The sequence below is a fragment of the Scyliorhinus torazame genome, chromosome 2, assembly GCF_047496885.1.
Source record: "Scyliorhinus torazame isolate Kashiwa2021f chromosome 2, sScyTor2.1, whole genome shotgun sequence".
NCBI lineage: Eukaryota > Metazoa > Chordata > Chondrichthyes > Carcharhiniformes > Scyliorhinidae > Scyliorhinus > Scyliorhinus torazame.
This window is the reverse complement of record NC_092708.1, coordinates 314,916,783-314,936,231: the sequence shown is the minus strand read 5'-3', so window position 1 is coordinate 314,936,231 and position 19,449 is coordinate 314,916,783. Positions and strand designations below refer to the sequence as shown.

The window sequence follows — 19,449 nt, the reverse complement described above, 5'->3', positions numbered from 1 at the left end:
CGCTAATTTAAACATGATGCTGGTATACACAACCGTGGATTCCTGAGATACGTCTTGCATTACACTCTTGTGGAAGATCTGTATATTCGATCTTTGACACAAGTATAATAAGAGCCATATGGCTCCTTGTGTCCTCGGTTTTGCCCCTGCCTGGAGTTGCTCACAAGAGAAAACATTTCTACCTGACTGTATTTAACTAGACCTTAGTCCTCTGGCCATGAACACAAATTTAATATAAGCAGTCTTAAGAAAATCGGTGAGAAAGATCTGGCCAATTTGACGAATTTGGAATGCACACTTTTGGTAAACTAAAAGAAAATATTGGCATGACCTTAGCAATAATTAACTTTAAAAGTGTTCACATGGCAGTTCAAACTATGAGCGGTGATTCATTTATTGACACACATGTTCAGGGTTCAAATAAGACGTGACGCGACCAGAATTTTAAAACCCAAGGTAATGTCTAGTTGCTCTTTGGAGTGACGTTTCAGTGTACAGCTTGATAACTCCAGGGGTGCAGAGTGCATTCAGCGCACTCGCCGAGTGCGGACCTGTCGCCTGTGCCAGGTGGGAGGATCGCGCGGACCTCGCACCGCACGGGCCACGCTCCAAGCAGCCGCACGTGAGCCACACGGCAACCAGTGACTGAGCAGCGCCCCCGCCCCCTTCTTATCTGCAACCAATAGCCACCGGCTTTGCAGCTGCAGAGACTGTCACTCGCCCCTGGGAATTGTAGTTCCGCCCGATTGGCTGTTCCCCCCCTCCCTCCCCGCGCCGATAAGCGAACTACAAGTCCCACGGTGCAGCGCGCCTCCCACCGCAGCGCATGCGCACCAAGGCCGCCGCTGTCTTCGGTGGGGGTGAAACAGGATGATGTCACCTGCAGCGAGAGGAAATTGTTAAACTGAATCCTTTTGTAAAGAAGAGGGGAAAAGAATATGGACGTTGCCGTACGGATGGATGGGATTTGCTGGTGAGTTGGGTTTCCCCCCTCACCTCAGGGAGGGGGGGAGGTGACATTTGCTGCTGGGGTTATTTATCCTGCTCTCCTGAGGGGGAAAGTGTGGAAAATGTCCAGGTTAGCGCCAGGTTGTAGGTGGGATCGGGAGCCTGCGAGCTATTGTGAGGGCCGGTCACCCAACTGGTCCCGCGACGAGAAAGAACCGTCGGGAGTCGTCTCCGGGCACCGACTGCACTCACTCTGCCCGGGGTGGAGGGGGGGTCTTTGTAACCCTGAGCGCCCCAAAATCCACCCCATCGCAGCTGTTACTTTCACCTCTGCGGAAGAGTTCTTGTTTTTTTTTTATTTGTTGGGGTTGGGGGAATTTTGCGCCGGAGAAGCAGCGATGAACGTTTAGGCTGATTTTTTTTTTTCCTCCTCCTGATTCCCGGGATTAAAACGCCAAGCCCACATGTCAGAAATCATTAATCTTTCCCAGTTCCATCCAGCCTTTTGTTTGTCAGTCCGGTGGATGCCCCTTTGCCGCTGTTGTTGATGCTGTTGTGAGGTGAAGTTGAAGACGGCGGGGTGGGTGGGAGGGAGGGAGGGAGGGAGGGGGCTTTTCTTCTCTTTGTTCCTTTTTTTAAATACATGGTCTTGGACAAGATGATATAAAGCGGGCGATCATTTGTTTTGCATTGAACGTTTCAGAGACTGTGTGCCGCTGTTTGAATTATTTTGAGGGTGGTGGGGAGGGGTGGGGAGTTGTTGGAGTGGGACTGGGATGTGATGGAGCCAGTCACCTGTGAAGGGGTCCAGTTTTCCTGTCCCTCGCCCTCTCGCAGCCTCCGCCCTGCTCTTAATGCGCGGTGCCGGGGGGTGGGGGGGTGTGGAGATGGTATATTTAAAACAGCTGGTGGCTGGGAGGGTCGGCTTTGTGGTTTCAGCGTGAGCTCTACCCTGGAATCATGCGAGTGGACTCAGCGTTTGAACTTTGTCAGGCTTGCACGTAACAATATTGAGGAGGAGAGCTCCTTTGCTCCCGGTCGGAAAACCTACTGGAAATGTACGTACAAGTCCACCAATTTTACTATGAGATTGGGGAGGGGGCAAAGCTGGGAGTAGAATTGCCGCAGTTTAACACGACCGGGAGGCGTGTGCTGTAAACTGGATGAGCGAGCTGGCGAGGATTGCTGTGTGTGTGTGTGTGTGTGTATATATATACATATATATAGATCTATATATATATATCATATGCATTGCGGTCAGATATGTGTTTGCATTATGTGATCGAATGGTAATGTTGGGTGTGTCCGATTTGAGCGTGAGGTCAACGGAGGAAAAGGTTCCACAGGATCGATCAATAGTCATGGCTTTGTAAAAGAAAGGTAAGAATGTGCTGCAGAAAGCGGGTGGGCATTGCGACTTTCACCTCCTTTTTGTAACTGCATCAAAAGTCTATTCGGATGACCAGGACTGAATTGGAGACCGACAATGAACACAGGATGCGATTTTCCAATTCGGGCGTGGCGAAATCTCCTGTCTGCATGGGCAGATGTTTTGGGTGAAGGTTGTTTACCTTGTTACGAAGAACAATGTCCGATCAGTCAACACAGAATAACACGCTTGCCTGCATATACAAAGCAGATGTCGTCTGTTTTAAAAGCAATCTGGACATTTTTAAACAAGTGACGACAGCATAAATTAATGCATTGGTGGGATTACCTGATGAGGACATTTTTAAGATTTTAATCTCTACAGTAGTAGATAAGAACTTTGGAACAGAATTTCCTCCCCCCACCCCCCCAAAGCTTGCTGTGATCTCTTGTTAAAGGGGTACAGTAAAATCCCGATCAGGGTGAATCCTAGGGGATGTACCTCCAAATTTGTTTTAAGCTGAGTTTCTTGATAGTCTGGGAGGTCCCAGCTCATCTCTTTGTAACCTGATATATCTGCAAACGTGGCCCACGGAGAAACAACAAATTCAAACGCTAAATGATAGCACAGTAAAGCATTAAATGCTTGAAAAAGGTCTTTATTTAATTTGATCTCACATTGCCATGACTTGACCTTGCAAAAGACTGGGAGTTACCTCTTTTTAAAAAAAAATATATATTTTATTGAAAATTTTTGGTCAACCATCACAGTACATTGTGTATCCTTTACACAATAATATAACAGTATAAATAACAATGACCTGTTTTATAAACAAATAATATATAACTAAAACTAAATGGCAACTGCCTTGTCTCAGACAAACACTCTCCAAAAATATGATTTAACAGTCCAATATACAATTATTTATAGCAACGACCTATACATATTATACATATATATTAACAACCCTGAGAGTCCTTCTGGTCCCCCCCCCCCCCCCCCCCCCCGGGCTGCTGCTGCTACCTTCTTCTTTTCCATTCCCTCTATCTTTCTGTGAGGTATTTGACGAACGGTTGCCACCGCCTGGTGAACCCTTGAGCCGATCCCCTTAGGACGAACTTAATCCGTTCCAGCTTTATAAACCCTGCCATGTCATTTATCCAGGTCTCCACCCCCGGGGGCTTGGCTTCCTTCCACATCAACAGTATCCTGCGCCGGGCTACTAGGGACGCAAAGGCCAAAACATCGGTCTCTCTCGCCTCCTGTACTCCCGGCTCTTGTGCAACCCCAAATATAGCCAACCCCCAGCTTGGTTCGACCTGGACCCCCACTACTTTCGAAAGCACCTTTGTCACCCCCACCCAGAACCCCTGTAGTGCCGGACATGACCAGAACATGTGGGTGTGATTCGCTGGGCTTCTCGAGCATCTCGCACACCTATCCTCTACCCCCAAAAATTTACTGAGCCGTGCTCCAGTCATATGCGCCCTGTGTAACACCTTAAATTGAATCAGGCTTAGCCTGGCACATGAGGACGATGAGTTTACCCTACTTAGGGCATCCGCCCACAGCCCCTCCTCAATCTCCTCCCCCAGCTCTTCTTCCCATTTCCCTTTCAGCTCATCTACCATAATCTCCCCCTCGTCCCTCATTTCCCTATATATATCTGACACCTTACCGTCCCCCACCCATGTCTTTGAGATCACTCTGTCCTGCACCTCATGACAGAGGGCATCCCTGCCTTGTCCCTCTATGGAGCCGAAAGCATGCAGATCCCCGTCCATTCGTGACCACACTCGCCACTGGGGCCCTATACAACAGCTGCACCCATCCAACATACTCATCTCCAAAACCAAATCTCCTCAGCACCTCCCACAGATAATCCCACTCCACTCTATCAAATGCTTTCTCGGCATCCATCGCCACCACTATCTCCGCTTCCCCCTCTGGTGGGGGCATCATCATTACCCCTAGCAGCCTCCGTATATTCGTATTCAGCTGTCTCCCCTTCACAAACCCAGTTTGGTCCTCATGGACCACCCTCGGGACACAATCCTCTATCCTCATTGCCATTACCTTGGCCAGAATCTTAGCGTCTACATTTAGGAGGGAAATAGGTCCGGACCCGCATTGCAGCGGGTCCTTTTCCTTCTTTAGGAGAAGCGATATCGTTGCCTCAGACATAGTCGGGGGCAGCTGTCCCCTTTCCTTTGCCTCATTAAAGGTCCTCATCAGTAGCGGGGCGAACAAGTCCACATATTTCCTGTAAAATTCAACTGGGAATCCATCCGGTCCCGGAGCCTTCCCCGCCTGCATGCTCCTAATTCCTTTCACTACTTCCTCTATTTCAATCTGTGCTCCCAGTCCCACCCTTTCCTGCTCCTCCACCTTGGGAAATTCCAGCCGGTCCAGAAAGCCCATCATTCTCTCCCTCCCACCCGGGGGTTGAGCTTCGTATAATTTTTTATAAAATGCCTTGAACACTCCATTCACTCTCCGCTCCCCGCTCCATCTCTCCTTCCTCATCCCTCACTTCCCCTATTTCCCTCGCTGCTCCCCTTTTCCTCAATTGGTGGGCCAGCAACCTGCTCGCCTTCTCCCCATATTCGTACTGTACACCCTGTGCCTTCCTCCACTGTGCCTCTGCAGTACCCGTTGTCAGCAAGTCAAATTCTACGTGTAGCCTTTGCCTTTCCCTGTACAGTCCCTCCTCCGGTGCCTCCGCATATTGCCTGTCCACCCTCAGAAGTTCTTGCAGCAACCGCTCCCATTCCCTACTCTCCTGCTTTCCTTTATGTGCCCTTATTGATATCAGCTCCCCTCTAACCACTGCCTTCAGCGCCTCCCAGACCACTCCCACCTGGACCTCCCCATTATCATTGAGTTCCAAGTACTTTTCAATGCACCCCCTCACCCTTAGACACACCCCCTCATCTGCCATTAGTCCCATGTCCATTCTCCAGGGTGGGCGCCCTTCTGTTTCCTCCCCTATCTCCAAGTCCACCCAATGTGGAGCGTGATCCGAAATGGCTATAGCCGTATACTCCGTTCCCCTCACCTTCGGGATCAACGCCCTTCCCAAAACAAAAAAGTCTATTCGCGAATAGACTTTGTGGACATAGGAGAAAAACGAAAACTCCTTACTCCTAGGTCTGCTAAATCGCCACGGGTCTACTCCTCCCATCTGCTCCATAAAATCTTTAAGCACCTTGGCTGCTGCCGGCCTCCTTCCAGTCCTGGACCTCGACCTGTCCAGCCCTGGTTCCAACACCGTATTGAAATCTCCCCCCATTACCAACTTTCCCACCTCTAGGTCTGGGATGCGTCCTAGCATACGCCTCATGAAATTGGCATCATCCCAGTTCGGGGCATATACGTTTACCAAAACCACCGTCTCCCCCTGTAGTTTGCCACTCACCATCACCTATCTGCCCCCGTTATCCGCCACCATAGTCTTTGCCTCAAACATTACCCGCTTCCCCACTAATATAGCCACCCCCCTGTTTTTTGCATCTAGCCCCGAATGGAACACCTGCCCCACCCAACCTTTGCGTAGTCTCACCTGGTCTATCAGTTTCAAGTGCGTTTCCTGTAACATAACCACATCTGCCTTAAGTTTCTTAAGGTGTGCGAGTACCCGTGCCCTCTTTATCGGCCCGTTCAGCCCTCTCACGTTCCACGTGATCAGCCGGGTTGGGGGGCTTTTTACCCCCCCCTTGTCGATTAGCCATCCCCTTTTTCCAGCTCTTCACCCGGTTCCCACGCAGCTGTGTCCCCCCCCAGGCGGTGCCCCCCCACCCATCCCACCCCATGCCAGCTCCCCCCTCTCCCCAGCAGCAGCAGCCCAATAGTTCCCCCCTCCCACCCCCCCTGCTAGATCCCCCACTAGCGTAGTTACACCCCCCATGTTGCTCCCAGAAGTCAGCAAACTCTGGCCGACCTCGGCTTCCCCCCGTGACCTCGGCTCGCACCGTGCGACGCCCCCTCCTTCCTGCTTCCCTATTCCCGCCATGATTATCATAGCGCGGGAACCGAGCCCGCGCTTCCTCCTTGGCCCCGCCCCCAATGGCCAACTCCCCATCTCCTCCACCTCCTTTCCTCCCCCCACCACCTCCTGTGGAAGAGAGAAAAGTTACCACATCGCAGGATTAATAACATAAAACTCCTCTTTCCCCCCTTTTTACCCCCCTCTTCGCCCACCATACTCGCCCCACCACTTTGTTTCAAACGTTCTTTTTTTAATAACCCGCTCATTCCAATTTTTCTTCCACGATAAAAGTCCACGCCTCATCTGCCGTCTCAAAGTAGTGGTGCCTCCCTTGATCCTCCCACAGTCTTGCCGGTTGCAGCATTCCGAATTTTATCTTCTTTTTGTGAAGCACCGCCTTGGCCCGATTAAAGCTCGCCCTCCTTCCCGCCACCTCCGCACTCCAGTCTTGGTATACGCGGATCACCGCGTTCTCCCACTTACTGCTCCGAGTTTTCTTTGCCCATCTAAGGACCATCTCTCTATCCTTAAAACGGAGGAATCTCACCACTATGGCTCTAGGAATTTCTCCTGCTCTCGGTCCTCGCGCCATCACTCGATATGCTCCCTCCACCTCCAGCGGACCCGCCGGGGCCTCCGCTCCCATTAACGAGTGCAGCATCGTGCTCACATATGCCCCGATGTCCGCTCCCTCCGCACCTTCAGGAAGACCAAGAATCCTTAGGTTGTTCCTCCTCGCGTTGTTCTCCAGCGCCTCCAGCCTTTCCACACATCGTTTATGGTGTGCCTCGTGCATCTCCATCTTCACCACCAGGCCCTGTATGTCGTCCTCATTCTCGGCAGCCTTTGCCTTCACGACCCGAAGCTCCCGCTCCTGGGTCTTTTGCTCCTCCTTTAGCCCTTCGATCGCCTGTAATATCGGGGCCAACAGCTCCTTCTTCATTTCCTTTTTGAGTTCTTCTACGCAGCGTTTCAAAAACTCGTGTTGTTCAGGGCCCCATATTAAACTGCCACCTTCCGACGCCATCTTGGTTTTTGCTTGCCCTCCTTGCCGCTGCTCTAAAGGATCCACCGCAATCCGGCCACTTTCCTCCTTTTTCCATCCGTATCCAGGGGGGATTCCCTTCTGGTTCACCGCACAGTACTTTTAGCTGTTAAAATTGCCGTTGGGGCTCTTATTAAGAGCCCAAAAGTCCGTTCCACCGGGAGCTGCTGAAACGTACGACTCAGCTGGTCATCGCCGCACCCGGAAGTGATCGGGAGTTACCTCTTGAGGGGGGAAAAAGGCTGTAATATTTGTCTGCCTAGTGTGTTGTTTGGATGTGTGCAAGAACAGTCAAGTGAAGTCATGATATTTTTGTGCTGCAGGACCCAATCCTGAGCATCTATGGCCTTTGGCATCAGCTAGGGTAACCGGTGGTTGAGCAGCCATTGAACTCTTCATGGTCATTGGCATCCTTGGTTGAACATACCGCATCTTCGAGGACATAATCCCAGTTCCATCACGAACCATCCACCTCTGCATGAGTTTCCATGGTTAGCTAAAATTTCTATGTTGGCCTCCTGAAGATGAGCAATATGTTTCGTCATCTGGTTGATTGGTCTTGCTCTGCTCCTCCTCGTTCTCGACATTTTGCACAGTCTCAACATGTTTAACCCAGTGCAGTGGAAGCAGTTGGTAGTTGTGGCTTCCATCATCATCCTCCACACCTTTATCATCAAAATGGCCTCTAGAACTGTTAGATTCCCTCTAACCTTGGGTGATTAGGTGCTGTTGTTAATAGGCTTTTGTTTTCCTAACAACATCATCTTGATCCATTGGCTGTGGTGTTGTTGGGAGGCGAGGACATGAGCTTGATTCTCTTGGTGTTGGGGTTTGTGGGGTGGTGTCTATAATAACCTTCCTTTTTCCTTTGCTGATACGTTTTGACCACTTTTCTGATCAGTGCATTAAAAATGCTAATGGTCATCCAGGCAGTTCTATTAGCTGTGTACTCCATGGGTACATTTTGACATTCGTAAAGCAATGTGGCTTCCTGGACTTCCTATCACAAGAACTGGCAGCTTTTCACTGCCATCCATGTTGGCATAGTCCATGGCAGTGACTCATTCCTTGCTCTGCTTTTCCTCTCTCTGATCAACAGCACTTTTAACTTTCACGCACTTTTAGCCATAGATTCAGGTTTTTCACTCTTGGACGTTACACATCCTTTCAGGGGGAGATCTGTGTCAAATGATGACTTGTCCAGCGCTCCATGATTTTCATGCTCTTGTGTGGTCTAACTCCACTCTGGTCGACATAATGGCCAACATAATTGTATGACAAGCTTAGACAAATTCCCTTAATCTGGAGCTACCAGTGTGGAATTTTAGCTTGTAACAGACATCATTCAATGGAATTTGCTATTCTGCTGTCAGGGATGGTTAGCAACTTTGACATAACTGGAATTTTATGTCATAGAATCATAGAATTTACAGTGCAGAAGGAGGCCATGCGGCCCATCAGGTCTGCACCGGCTCTTGGAAAGAGCGCTCTACCCAAGCCCACATCTCCACCCTATCCCCAAACCCCAGTAACCCCACCCAACACTAAGGGCAATTTTGGAGACGAAGGACAATTTATCACGGCCAATCCACCTAACCTGCACATCTTTGGACTGTGGGAGGAAACCGGAGCACCCGGAGGAAACCCACGTGCACACGGGGAGAACGTGCAGACTCCGCACAGACAGTGACCCAAGCTGGGAATGGAACCTGTGACCCTGGAGCTGTGAAGCAATTGCGCTAACCACTATGCTACCGTGCTGCCCTGTCATCTGAGTTTGACTCATTGTGACCACGATAGTGTAAAATTCCAGATTGCCCTATCATCCTAAATATTGAAAATGTATAGGTTCTTGTAATTTTTGACAAATCATCTTCAATGATACAAAATCAGTTTTGACTAAACATATATTTCAGAAATGTACAGATTCTGTCCTAAATGGGTGAGTTGTGTTCTCAGAGATAAAAAGTAATTTGAGCACATTTAATGAAATGCAGCCTCCATTTGCCCCAATATTTCAATTCTCTTTGATTTTAAAGGTCAAACAGTATTTTTGATTTTATAACATACACTGTATAAGATGTGATGCAGGGCGAGAGGTTATCCCGTTAATTGAAAAGTTTCACATCCACATATAACAGCATGACATATTGAATGTAATGTTAGATTCACCAGAAATATTACAACCATGGTTTACAATTTGTACTAGTTAATGTTTGATTTATTTTAAAGTAATGGTGAAGATACCTGCTCAGAATACTGCTATAGAATTCCTTGGTGGGGCCATGTAGAAATGCATTCAAAGTTGCAATTGATCACATGTTTGGAATGAAAACCAATCTCTGGCCAGTTTATAATATATTGTCAGTGTAGTGTTTTGCAAATCAATTAAGTATTCTTCAGAAAAGGAATTGCTGAAGAAAGTTTAAAAAATGCTGAGGGAAAGGAACTTGGGCCATAAAAAGAGTAATTTTAATTAATCTGATTATAGGTCGTTCTGTTCTAGAATAAATTATTTTTCATCTTCTCCAGGGAAGTAAAGTCACATGCAAAAAGATTTCCAGCAGCATATTACACAATGCTGATTTTCAAGTTTATTGGATTGTCGATCTGGCTGGGAGTACTTGTGTCCTCATTGTAATTAGACCAGCGTGTCAGCAAGCAGATGCCAAATTTCAGCATTTAATGCCTGTAAACAAAAAAGTGTAGCATAGGAACATAAGGAATTTTAAACAGAGGTAGACGTTTATTTTTTTGTTTTATTTTTAAACAATAAAGATGTGTGAAATTGATTCATTTGCTAATAGTGCAGAATTTGTTTCCCTTCCAGTTTAGGAATAGATGTTTTACAACTGGAGCGAATAATGACTGCACATTAGCATGACTGGACAGAATGATATTACTGAATTGAGAGAGATATTTCACAGAAATAGTTTATCTGTGTTTGGTGCAAAGCAGAAGTGTTACTATAAATTGCAGTTATTTAGAACCGCGTGAATGACTTCTCAAGTTATATTAAGGCAATATTTTTCACTTGGAGATGCCAGTTATCAGTAATCTTTTCATTGATGGTCTTACTTTATTAGAGGTTGGATGTATTTCGCTTTTGTCATTTTTGAACTTTTGCCCCTGGTTTTGTTTTGTTTCACATATAACAGTTTTTGCTCTGGATGATCTAAGCTGTTTTTGTTCATGGTTTAATGCAATTTGTAGATGATAGCTGAATTTATTTTGCACATATTATTTGACCTTGAGGCATACAGATCCTATCATCATCTTACTAAATTGCACCTTTCAAGTGCATAACATGGTTTTGTTCTACAACAGTATATTCCATGTGTCAGTTACTATTTTTAAAGAAGACTTTCTCCTTGGATTTGTGATACCGCTGCTTCAAAAATACTTTCAACTGCAGAAAGGCAGGAAGGTCAAGAGCTACAGGTTAATTATTTTGAAATTGAATCTTCTCTCCTTTTTGAGTACATTCTGGTAACTGTTGCACAAGTTCTTTCAAACTTTTTTTTTGGGGGGTGGGGAGGGGGGGGGGGGGAGAGAGAAAAAGATGATGATTTGTTTGGCTGGCTAATGTGTGAGGCACAGGTGTGCTGCTGCAACCAATATTTGGTGGTGAAACATTTGGGCAGCACTCCATTATGTCGTCTCACCTGGTTGAATTCCTGTCATTCATTTATCACATACTTTCCTGTGGGCATCAGAAAGACAATGCAACCGGCAAACAGCTAATATGACTGGGAAGAAAGGAACTGTTACAAGGAGGGAAGGAACTAATAGCTTATTTTCCCATTCTGTGATGATAGCATTACTGTTTAGGGATGCAGCTAAGTATCGCTGACACTTCAGTACAAAACTGTTCTTTGTGCATCAATGCACTTGTGGGTGTACCTACACCTCTGGAACTGTGGTGGTTCAAGAAGGCAGCTCGCCACCTTCTTGAGGGCAACAAGGGATAGGCAGTAAATGCTGCTGGTCTAGCCAACATTGCCCACATCCCATAAATATTTTTTTTTTAAATTAAGCAGTATACCAGACTATTGAGTACACCAAATATACAGTCTAATGGGATACTCCAGGAGGGGATTTTGATCCTTTTTTTATTATAACTTTTAATGGGTTCTAGGGTTGTTGCCTTCCAATCAATATCAGGGGCAGGCTTAAGTAAAGTGCAGGTTTCCTAAGTTTTTAACTGGAGAAGATCACCATCAAATTGGTCTTTTGCACAAATGGGGGTGTATAAATGAGTAGCAGGCCGTTTGGATGTATTTTGAAAGCAGAACTACAGATTGAGAGAATATGTTTCTACTGATATCTTGGCATAAAACTGACCCAAATCTGCTTCAGGTGAAAAGTCTTGTATAAACCATAATTGCAACAAAGAGTTCCCCAAAATTGTGGATCAATATTTCGGGTAGAACTCTTCAAACATACTCGATGTTGCTGAATATTTTCAGCATTTTTTGTTTTTATCTTCAGAACATAGAACCAAATCATTTTAGTCTCTCACTGATTTAAAATAAACTGATTTTTGATTAAAAGAGAAGCATTAACTGATGTAAACAATCTCTCGGTGAGTGAGTGGAAAAACATTTTAAAAAGAAAATCCAAAACACGAAGTAGAGAATTTTGGAAAAATGATTTTGGTCTCATTAAGTTGTTTACTTCCCTTTCCCTAATTTATGCTACCACTGAACTTGTAATACTTCCTTCCATAAGCTGCTTACTCCAAACATCAAATGCAAACTTTCAAATGGCTTGGCCTGTGTGACGTTCAGTTCTGGACCAATATGTTTGAATCATGTCTGCCCTCACTCTGTTAATCTTGGGCAAATCATGGATAGCCAAAAAGGCCAAGGACAGCACGGTGGCACAGTGGTTAGCACTGTTGCCTCCAGCGCCAGGGACCCAGGTTTGAATCTGACCTCTGGTGACTGTGTGGAGTTTGCACTTTCTCCCCGTGTCTGCGCGGGCTTCCTCCGGGTGCCCCAGTTTCCTTCCACAGTCGTGCAGGTTAGGTAAATTGGCCATGCTAAATTTCCCAAAAGTTAGGTGGGGTTACGGGAATAGGAGCGGGGGACTGGGCCTGGATGGGGTGTTCTATTTGAGCATGGGCTGGTACAGACCAAATGGCCCCTTTCTGCACTGTAGAGATTCTATGACATGTCAAGCCTTGACAACAGTGTGCATTTCTGGAGAATAGTTTTCGATTTGAAGAAAAACTTGGAATTCCCCTCTGCTGATAGATTGATTGTATTAGTGCTGTTTCTTGCCCTTACTCTGATCATAAGAATTTAATCTGTTATCTTTTCAATTGTAAGCTATACTCCCCTTGACCATATGGCCTTACTCTTGAGTAAGAGTATACATCAAGAGTATGCCACTTCTCACCCCACGTCCTAATCGGTCTTTCTTCTGACAATTTCTCTGTTTGGACATTGGCTTTGATAACTACAGTCATCAGCTATACATTTTCCCCCACCCTATTTTGTTTTTTGCAGTACGAAGTGAAGAGAGGTTGAGATAGTTGCTGTTGAATGTAAGGGGAGGCAAGTTGATGGTCCAGTGCTGACCTTGTGTCAGAACACAGCTTTTGGGTGGATAGGGTTGTTACGATGGTAACAGGGCGGCCTGTTCAATTTTGTGGGACTGATGTACATACAGAGCATTTCCAATAATTGTATTCAATTAAAGGTCTATATAAACAGGCTATTTTTTCCTCCCGTTTTCTTTTTATTTCACTCTTCCTCCATTTGACCTTTTTGGTTCTTTTACTGCCTCACACTTTATCTTTTGTAACATTGAATAATCTTTTGTACGGCTGCACGTCATGCAGCCCATTAACTAACTCTGAGATCTATTTGTTTCCTGTCCCTTTTTATCCCGTTGTCCCAGTTCTGTAAAATGTTTATTTATCTTTTTAGTTTGGGGGATTTCAAGATGAAATGTTAATTTGCCTTCTCAGCTGATGCTGACTGACCTGCATACTTCCAACATTTTTTGTTTTTGTAAGCGATGAGGCTTCTACATGTGATATCACAGGAGTAAAAAGTCCATTTGTGTTTGAACCATTTAGTCAATATAGGATGTGACAGAAAACTGTTTTAGAAATGGAATGTTGACTATGCTTTGTAGAAATTTCAGTTGTTGAGTGATCTTGTTAGTATTACCACTACTTGAATGAACTATAAAATGCCTCACTGGGAGGCACAATGTGATACTTAACGTTCAGAATGTGCTAATTAGATTTTATTGTGATACAGTAAAGGTTTTTAGAAAGTAGTAATTTAATTTTATCTAAAACTATCCTAGATTAACTTCTTGGGTGATCTCTGTCTAGTAGGGCCAATTCGTAACTTTCAACATTTAAAAGCTAATATAAAACTATACTTTAACCTTTTAACCTTGTGTAGATCCAATGTTATTAAATTGGAAATTGCAAAGCTGCTTTGAAATACCTGGTGCAATAACGTTTTTTGAGACCACACACGTGTGGGTTCAGTTGGCATTATGTAGAAAGATAGAATTTTATTATAGTGCTAATAATTTGTTTAGGAACTTCCTAGTATCTCTGTATTTTGCTGCAGGAATGGCAGCTTTTCAATGAGGGAGCATGGTGTGATTTTCTTTTCAGCAGAACCTAATAGAAGAATAACTTTAAAAATGAGATCGGTTTTGCTCTGTACAATGATTTGCACTATTCTCTGAAATGTGACTTGGATCGCTCTGAAGAATAATTTGCAGTATTCTCTGAATTGAGTTGGGACATTCCAAAGTGTGCTTCCCTATACAAGAATTTTCATGGTAATGAGGATATATATGGACTTGCTAATGGGAAGCAGTGGGATGTGGAAAATAATCAGTGACAGGAAGGATATAATCCAAGTTTGAAGAGTAAACAAGTTGCATGCTTCCTGATAGCTCTAACTGTGTGTGTGTGTGTGTGTGTGTGTGTGTGTGTCATACAACCGTTCATACATTTCTGTACAGCAGGTCTAGTTTCTAGTGACACCAGAGTGACAATGTAACTCAAAGGCCGAGATCTAATCTGGCTGGGAGATCTTTTCTCCTTATTTGGGCTCAATGTTGGTGTTGGAACTCTTGGTACTTTCCAAACAAAAGCAGATTTTTTTGTTGAGTGTTTTGACAAAGCAAGATTCTTTCCTACATTTTCAAAACCTGCTTGCTGGAATCCGAGCCGTACACCTGCAGAGCCCTCTACTGATAGCAAAAGTGTAAGAGGACTGATGTCTTTGAAATGTATAATCACAGATCATAGTAGTGTAAAATTCTATAATCCGTGCATTCTCCTCCTGTATTGTGTGCTATATTAATTTGCATTTACCGTTGTCTTGGTGAATGACATAACCCAAAATCGGTACTTCCCTTTGGTATGGACATCCTTTATTGCAGCAGTACTCTACTGGTAATTTGCAGCCTTGGAATCTGACAGATACGTGCAAAGTATGATGGTGATCTGTGCCTCTCCCAGTTAAAGTGCTCAGATGATTGGTGCAGTTCCACATTATCAATATTTAAAATTTCTAAATGGTCTTTTTGAAGTTTTCCTGAAATTTCTAAATGGGTTTTTTTTTTGAAGTCCCGGAAGAAAGATTTTAAGTTTGTGGTGATTGATGAGCAGAAGTTGGTGCAGGAACTTTGGATTCGCTGGATTTCTGGAGAGTGGAGGATGGTGAAACAAGCAAAGAGGGTGAATAAATAATTGAGTATTCGAGTTGACAAAGGCATGTATGGAGGTTTCAACAGCATATTGACTAAGGTAGCGAGGAGTGTGAGAAACATTAGAGACAGAATACTGACCTTGATGATGGAGAGGATATGGGGTCACAAACTAAACTCTTGTTGAATAGGAAGTCGAGGTTATGCACAATCCATTTCTGCCTGGGACAGTGATCTGGGAAGGGGATTGGAGTTTGTGGTGGGGCTAAAAATGATGGTTTTTCAATGTTTAACTGGAGGAAATAGAGATTCATTCAAGGCTTTGCTGCAGAAGCACAAAGCCACAGGAGGGATTAGGAGAATTGGTGATGAAGTAGATCAAGGAATTGTCACTATGCAATGATACTGATCCCATATCTGGGAATGAAGTTGTCAAAGGGCAACGTGCAGATAAAGATGTGGAGGAGCCAACAATCTATTCCAGAGATTATTTTATGAGGGTAGGTTGAATGTTATGGCTATGATTGGATCAATAAGATGAAACCAACTGAGTAATTCTATTGAACAGGATAGAGAAAAGACAGTGGAGTAAGATGATGCAGACAGTAAAGGTTGAAGAGCAGACAAGGAACTAATTTTGTATCACTGTTACGGAAAATTTATTCATGGTTGGGGTATTGAAGTGTACTTCTGTCATATGACAGTCTACTTATCACATCTATTCCACCATATTATCCTGTGAGCTATTAAAATATTCCAGGAATGTAATCTAAGAGCAAAATCTTGGGTCACAAGTCAGATTAAGTTTTAATGTGACTGTTGAAGTACTTCTGTTAATACAAAACATGCACATATTTTTATGTCTGACTTAATTTCTATTTTGTGTCAAAACATTGCAGGGCATTTTCATTTTCTTGGAAGCAGTAGCCATTGTAATCATGCCAACGCATTGCTGCAGTGAGTAACTTGAGCGGTCTGAAATGGGCCTCTGCAACTCTTTGTAGCATGTTTCATTTTTATTCATGGGATGTGGGCTTCCTAGGCCAAGCCGATGTTTACTCATCCCTAATTGCCATTGAAAAGATGGTGTAAGCCGCTGCCTTAAACTGCTGTAGTTCAGATATACTCTCAGACAGTGGTGTAGTGGTGTTGTCACTGGACTAATAATCCAGAGACACCGGATAATGTTTGGGTTTGAATCCCACTGGGCCAGATGGTGACATTTTGAGTTAAATAAAAATCTGGAATTAAAGGCCTAAAGACGACCATTAAACCATTATCAATTATCGTAAAAACACAGCTGGTTCACTGAGGAAATCTGCCATCCATACCTGGTCTGCCCTACATGTGACTCCAGACCCACAGCGATGTGGTTGACTCTTAAACGGGATGGGCAATAAATGCTGGTCTAGCCAGCGACGCCCACATCCCATGAACGAATAAAGAAAAAAAATATAGTGTTGGGTAGTTCCAGGATATGATCCAGTAACAGTAAGAATGGTGATGTAATTCCAAGTCAGGATGTGTGGGGCTTGGAGGGGAATTTTCAGGTGATGGTGTTCCCAAGCATGAGCTGCCCTTATCCTTAATCTAGGTGGTAGAGATTGCAAGTTTGATGTCAAAGGAGCTTTCCTGAGTTGCTACAGTTTATCTTGTAGATGGGAGACACTGCCACTGTGCCGGTGGATCTGCTGTGGTGGATAGGCTGTTAGATGTATTTAGAAACTTAATTGCATTTTATTTTTAGAATTTAAATAAACAATTAAGTGGGTTGATTTGTCCTGGATGAAATCCAGCTTCTGAGTGCTGTTAGAGCTGCACTCCCAACCAGGCAAATGGAGAATATTCCTTCACACCTTTGACTTCTGCATTGTAGATGGTGGAAAGGCTGTGGCCTCCAACCTGCCTTTATAGCCATGGTCTAGTGATGGCTGACCTGAGCCTCTGGGATTTTAGTGAGGAATTCAACAATGGTAATCTTACTGAATGTAAAGTGGAGGTGATTAGATTCTCTATTTTACTTTTGGAGTTTCTTGTTGCTTAGCATTTGTGATGTGAATATTTCTTGCTATTTATCAGCACAAGCGTGAATGTTGCCCAAATCTCAAACTGCTTCATTTTGTCAGAAGTTGAGAATGGAACTGAATAGTGTACATATCAGCACAAGCCTGAATGTTGTCCAGGTCTCAAACTACTTCATTTCCTGAGAAGTTGCGAACGGAACTGAACACTGCAATAAATCAACAGCAAGCATCCCCACTTTTGACTGTTTTGTGGGGAAAGTAATTGAAGCAGCTGAAGATATTATCCTGAGATTCCCTTGATTTCAATTTTACTACGGCTTCTTGATGTCACACTTGGTTAAATGCTGTCTTGATGTCGAGGGCTGTCACTCTCTCTCTCTCTCTCTCTCTCTCTCTCCTTCCCCCCCCCCCCCCCCACCGCCGGAACTTGGTTCTTTCGTCCATGTTTGGACCAAGGCTGTAATGATATCTGTAGCTTAGTGGACCAGGTAGAACTCCAACTGAGAATTGGTAAACACATTAGTGAGTAGGAACCGCTTGATAGCACTGTCAATGACATCTGATTGAGAGTAGACTGGGACAGTAATTGGCTGGATTGGATTTTTCCTGCATTTTGTGGAAAGAGCATACCTGTGTCATTTTGTAGATGTAAATGTTGTATCTGTACTGGAACAGCTTGGCAAGGGTGGTGTTAGTTCTGGAGCGCATGTCTTCAGAACTATTGCTGGAATGTTGTCAGTATCCATAGACTTTGCTGTATCCAAAACTCTCAGCCATTTTTCAATCTCGTGAAGTAAATTGGCTAAAGACTGACATCTGTGTTGCTGGGAACCTCAGGAGGGAAGTGGACCATACATTGACAAATCTGGCTGAAGCTGCTTGCAAAACCTTCAGCCTTGTCTTTTGCACTGTGGATTTTTCTGGAGCCTGTTCCTTGGTTCATTATTTAATTGTTCACCACCGCTCGACTGGGTGTGGCAGGATTTGCAGGGGTTTGATCTAATCTGTTGTGGAACCACTTAGCTCTGTCCATATTACTGTTTCTGGTGTTTAGCATGCATGTCATTCAACAGGTTGGCACTTCATTTTTAGGTATGCATGATTCTGCTCCTGGCATGCTCTCATTCTCTCTCTTAATCAGATTTGATCCCTGGCTTGTTGGTTATTATAGAGTGTGAGTTATGCTGGACCATGAGGTTATAGATTGTGGCAGAATACAATCCTTCATTTGATGGCCCACATGGTCCAGTTGATGGATGTCCAATTTTGAGTTAAATCTATTCGGAATGTCACCTATTTAGCACCGTGGTAGTGCTACACAACATGATGGAGGATGTCCTCAGTTTGAAGACAGGATTTTATCTCCACAAGAATTATACAATTATTCACTCCTCCAATGCTGTCATGGACAGATCCATTTTTAACAAGAAAATTATTGCGGTTTGAGTTCAAGAATAGCCATGATATTGAATGGCGGAGCAGCTTCAACTGCTACTCTTTGTTCCAGTCTGTTGGAGCTCTTGGTACCTGTCACAGATCCTTCAAGAGTTGATGTTGGGACAGCCCAACTGTTTTATTCTTCAACTTTTTGTAGTGGCCTGCTAGGTCATTTCAGGGGATAGTTAAGAGCAACCACATTGCTGTGGGTATGGAGTCACATGTGGCCCAGACTGGGTAAAGACAGATTTCTTCTTAAAAGGACATTGCTGAACTGGATGGGTTTTTACAATAATGTGGCAGTTTGACTGATTGGTGAGTGTCCCTTTATCAGCATACTGATGGTTTTATAGTACACAAATGTCAGCGTTCCCTTTTCTTGACGTGTGGGTCTAACATAGTCAGCTGCAAATCAAATGTAAATCTCTTGAGGTTCACTAAAGCTTTGGTGAGAAGACCTGATTTTTGGTTGGCCGAGACTGCTGGCAACAATTGGTATCTTTGACCTGTTTTTACATGTGTGAAACTTATGCTGATGCTCCAGGCTCCCAAAGTGTCAGCTTTATTGTAATATGAATGTAAAATGGCTAGGATTTGTAAAGATCAACAGCAGGAAGACTTGCATAGGTGCACTCTAGTGGATGTCAATCAGTGTAGAAGTATCTTTACCTTTTGCGTGCAGCTGCATGCGATACATGCTTTGGTGACTGACGGCATAAGATTGGGCCTGGAATGATGTAAATACAGCTTTTGATGTCTGTTGGCAGAAGCAACTCTATTTTTCCACACCTTTCAAAGAAGTCAGGGTGGTAGCACTGATTTTGTGTTCTGTGGCGCAGGTTATATTTTCCACTTTTACGGGGGTACTTTCATGATTCAAGCAGATTTACGAGATAACAAAATAGTGGCATTATTTTTATCGTGAAAGTAACTTGATAATAGTATG

The 19,449-nt window shown here is 44.4% G+C and overlaps 1 protein-coding gene across 3 annotated transcripts in view; it reads left to right on the top strand.

Moving 5' to 3' along the window:
• The first annotated feature begins 839 nt into the window (after positions 1-839).
• daam1a (dishevelled associated activator of morphogenesis 1a) overlaps positions 840-19,449 on the top strand; it is a 275,266-nt gene continuing 256,656 nt past the window's right edge. For 2 of the 3 annotated variants that reach the window (XM_072489195.1, XM_072489180.1), the window contains exon 1: positions 840-973. The gene's annotated coding sequence lies outside the window, so the exon portion shown is untranslated. Of the gene's footprint in view, positions 974-1,859; positions 2,007-19,449 lie in introns of those variants that run through there. The other variant, XM_072489186.1, reaches the window with a different exon arrangement.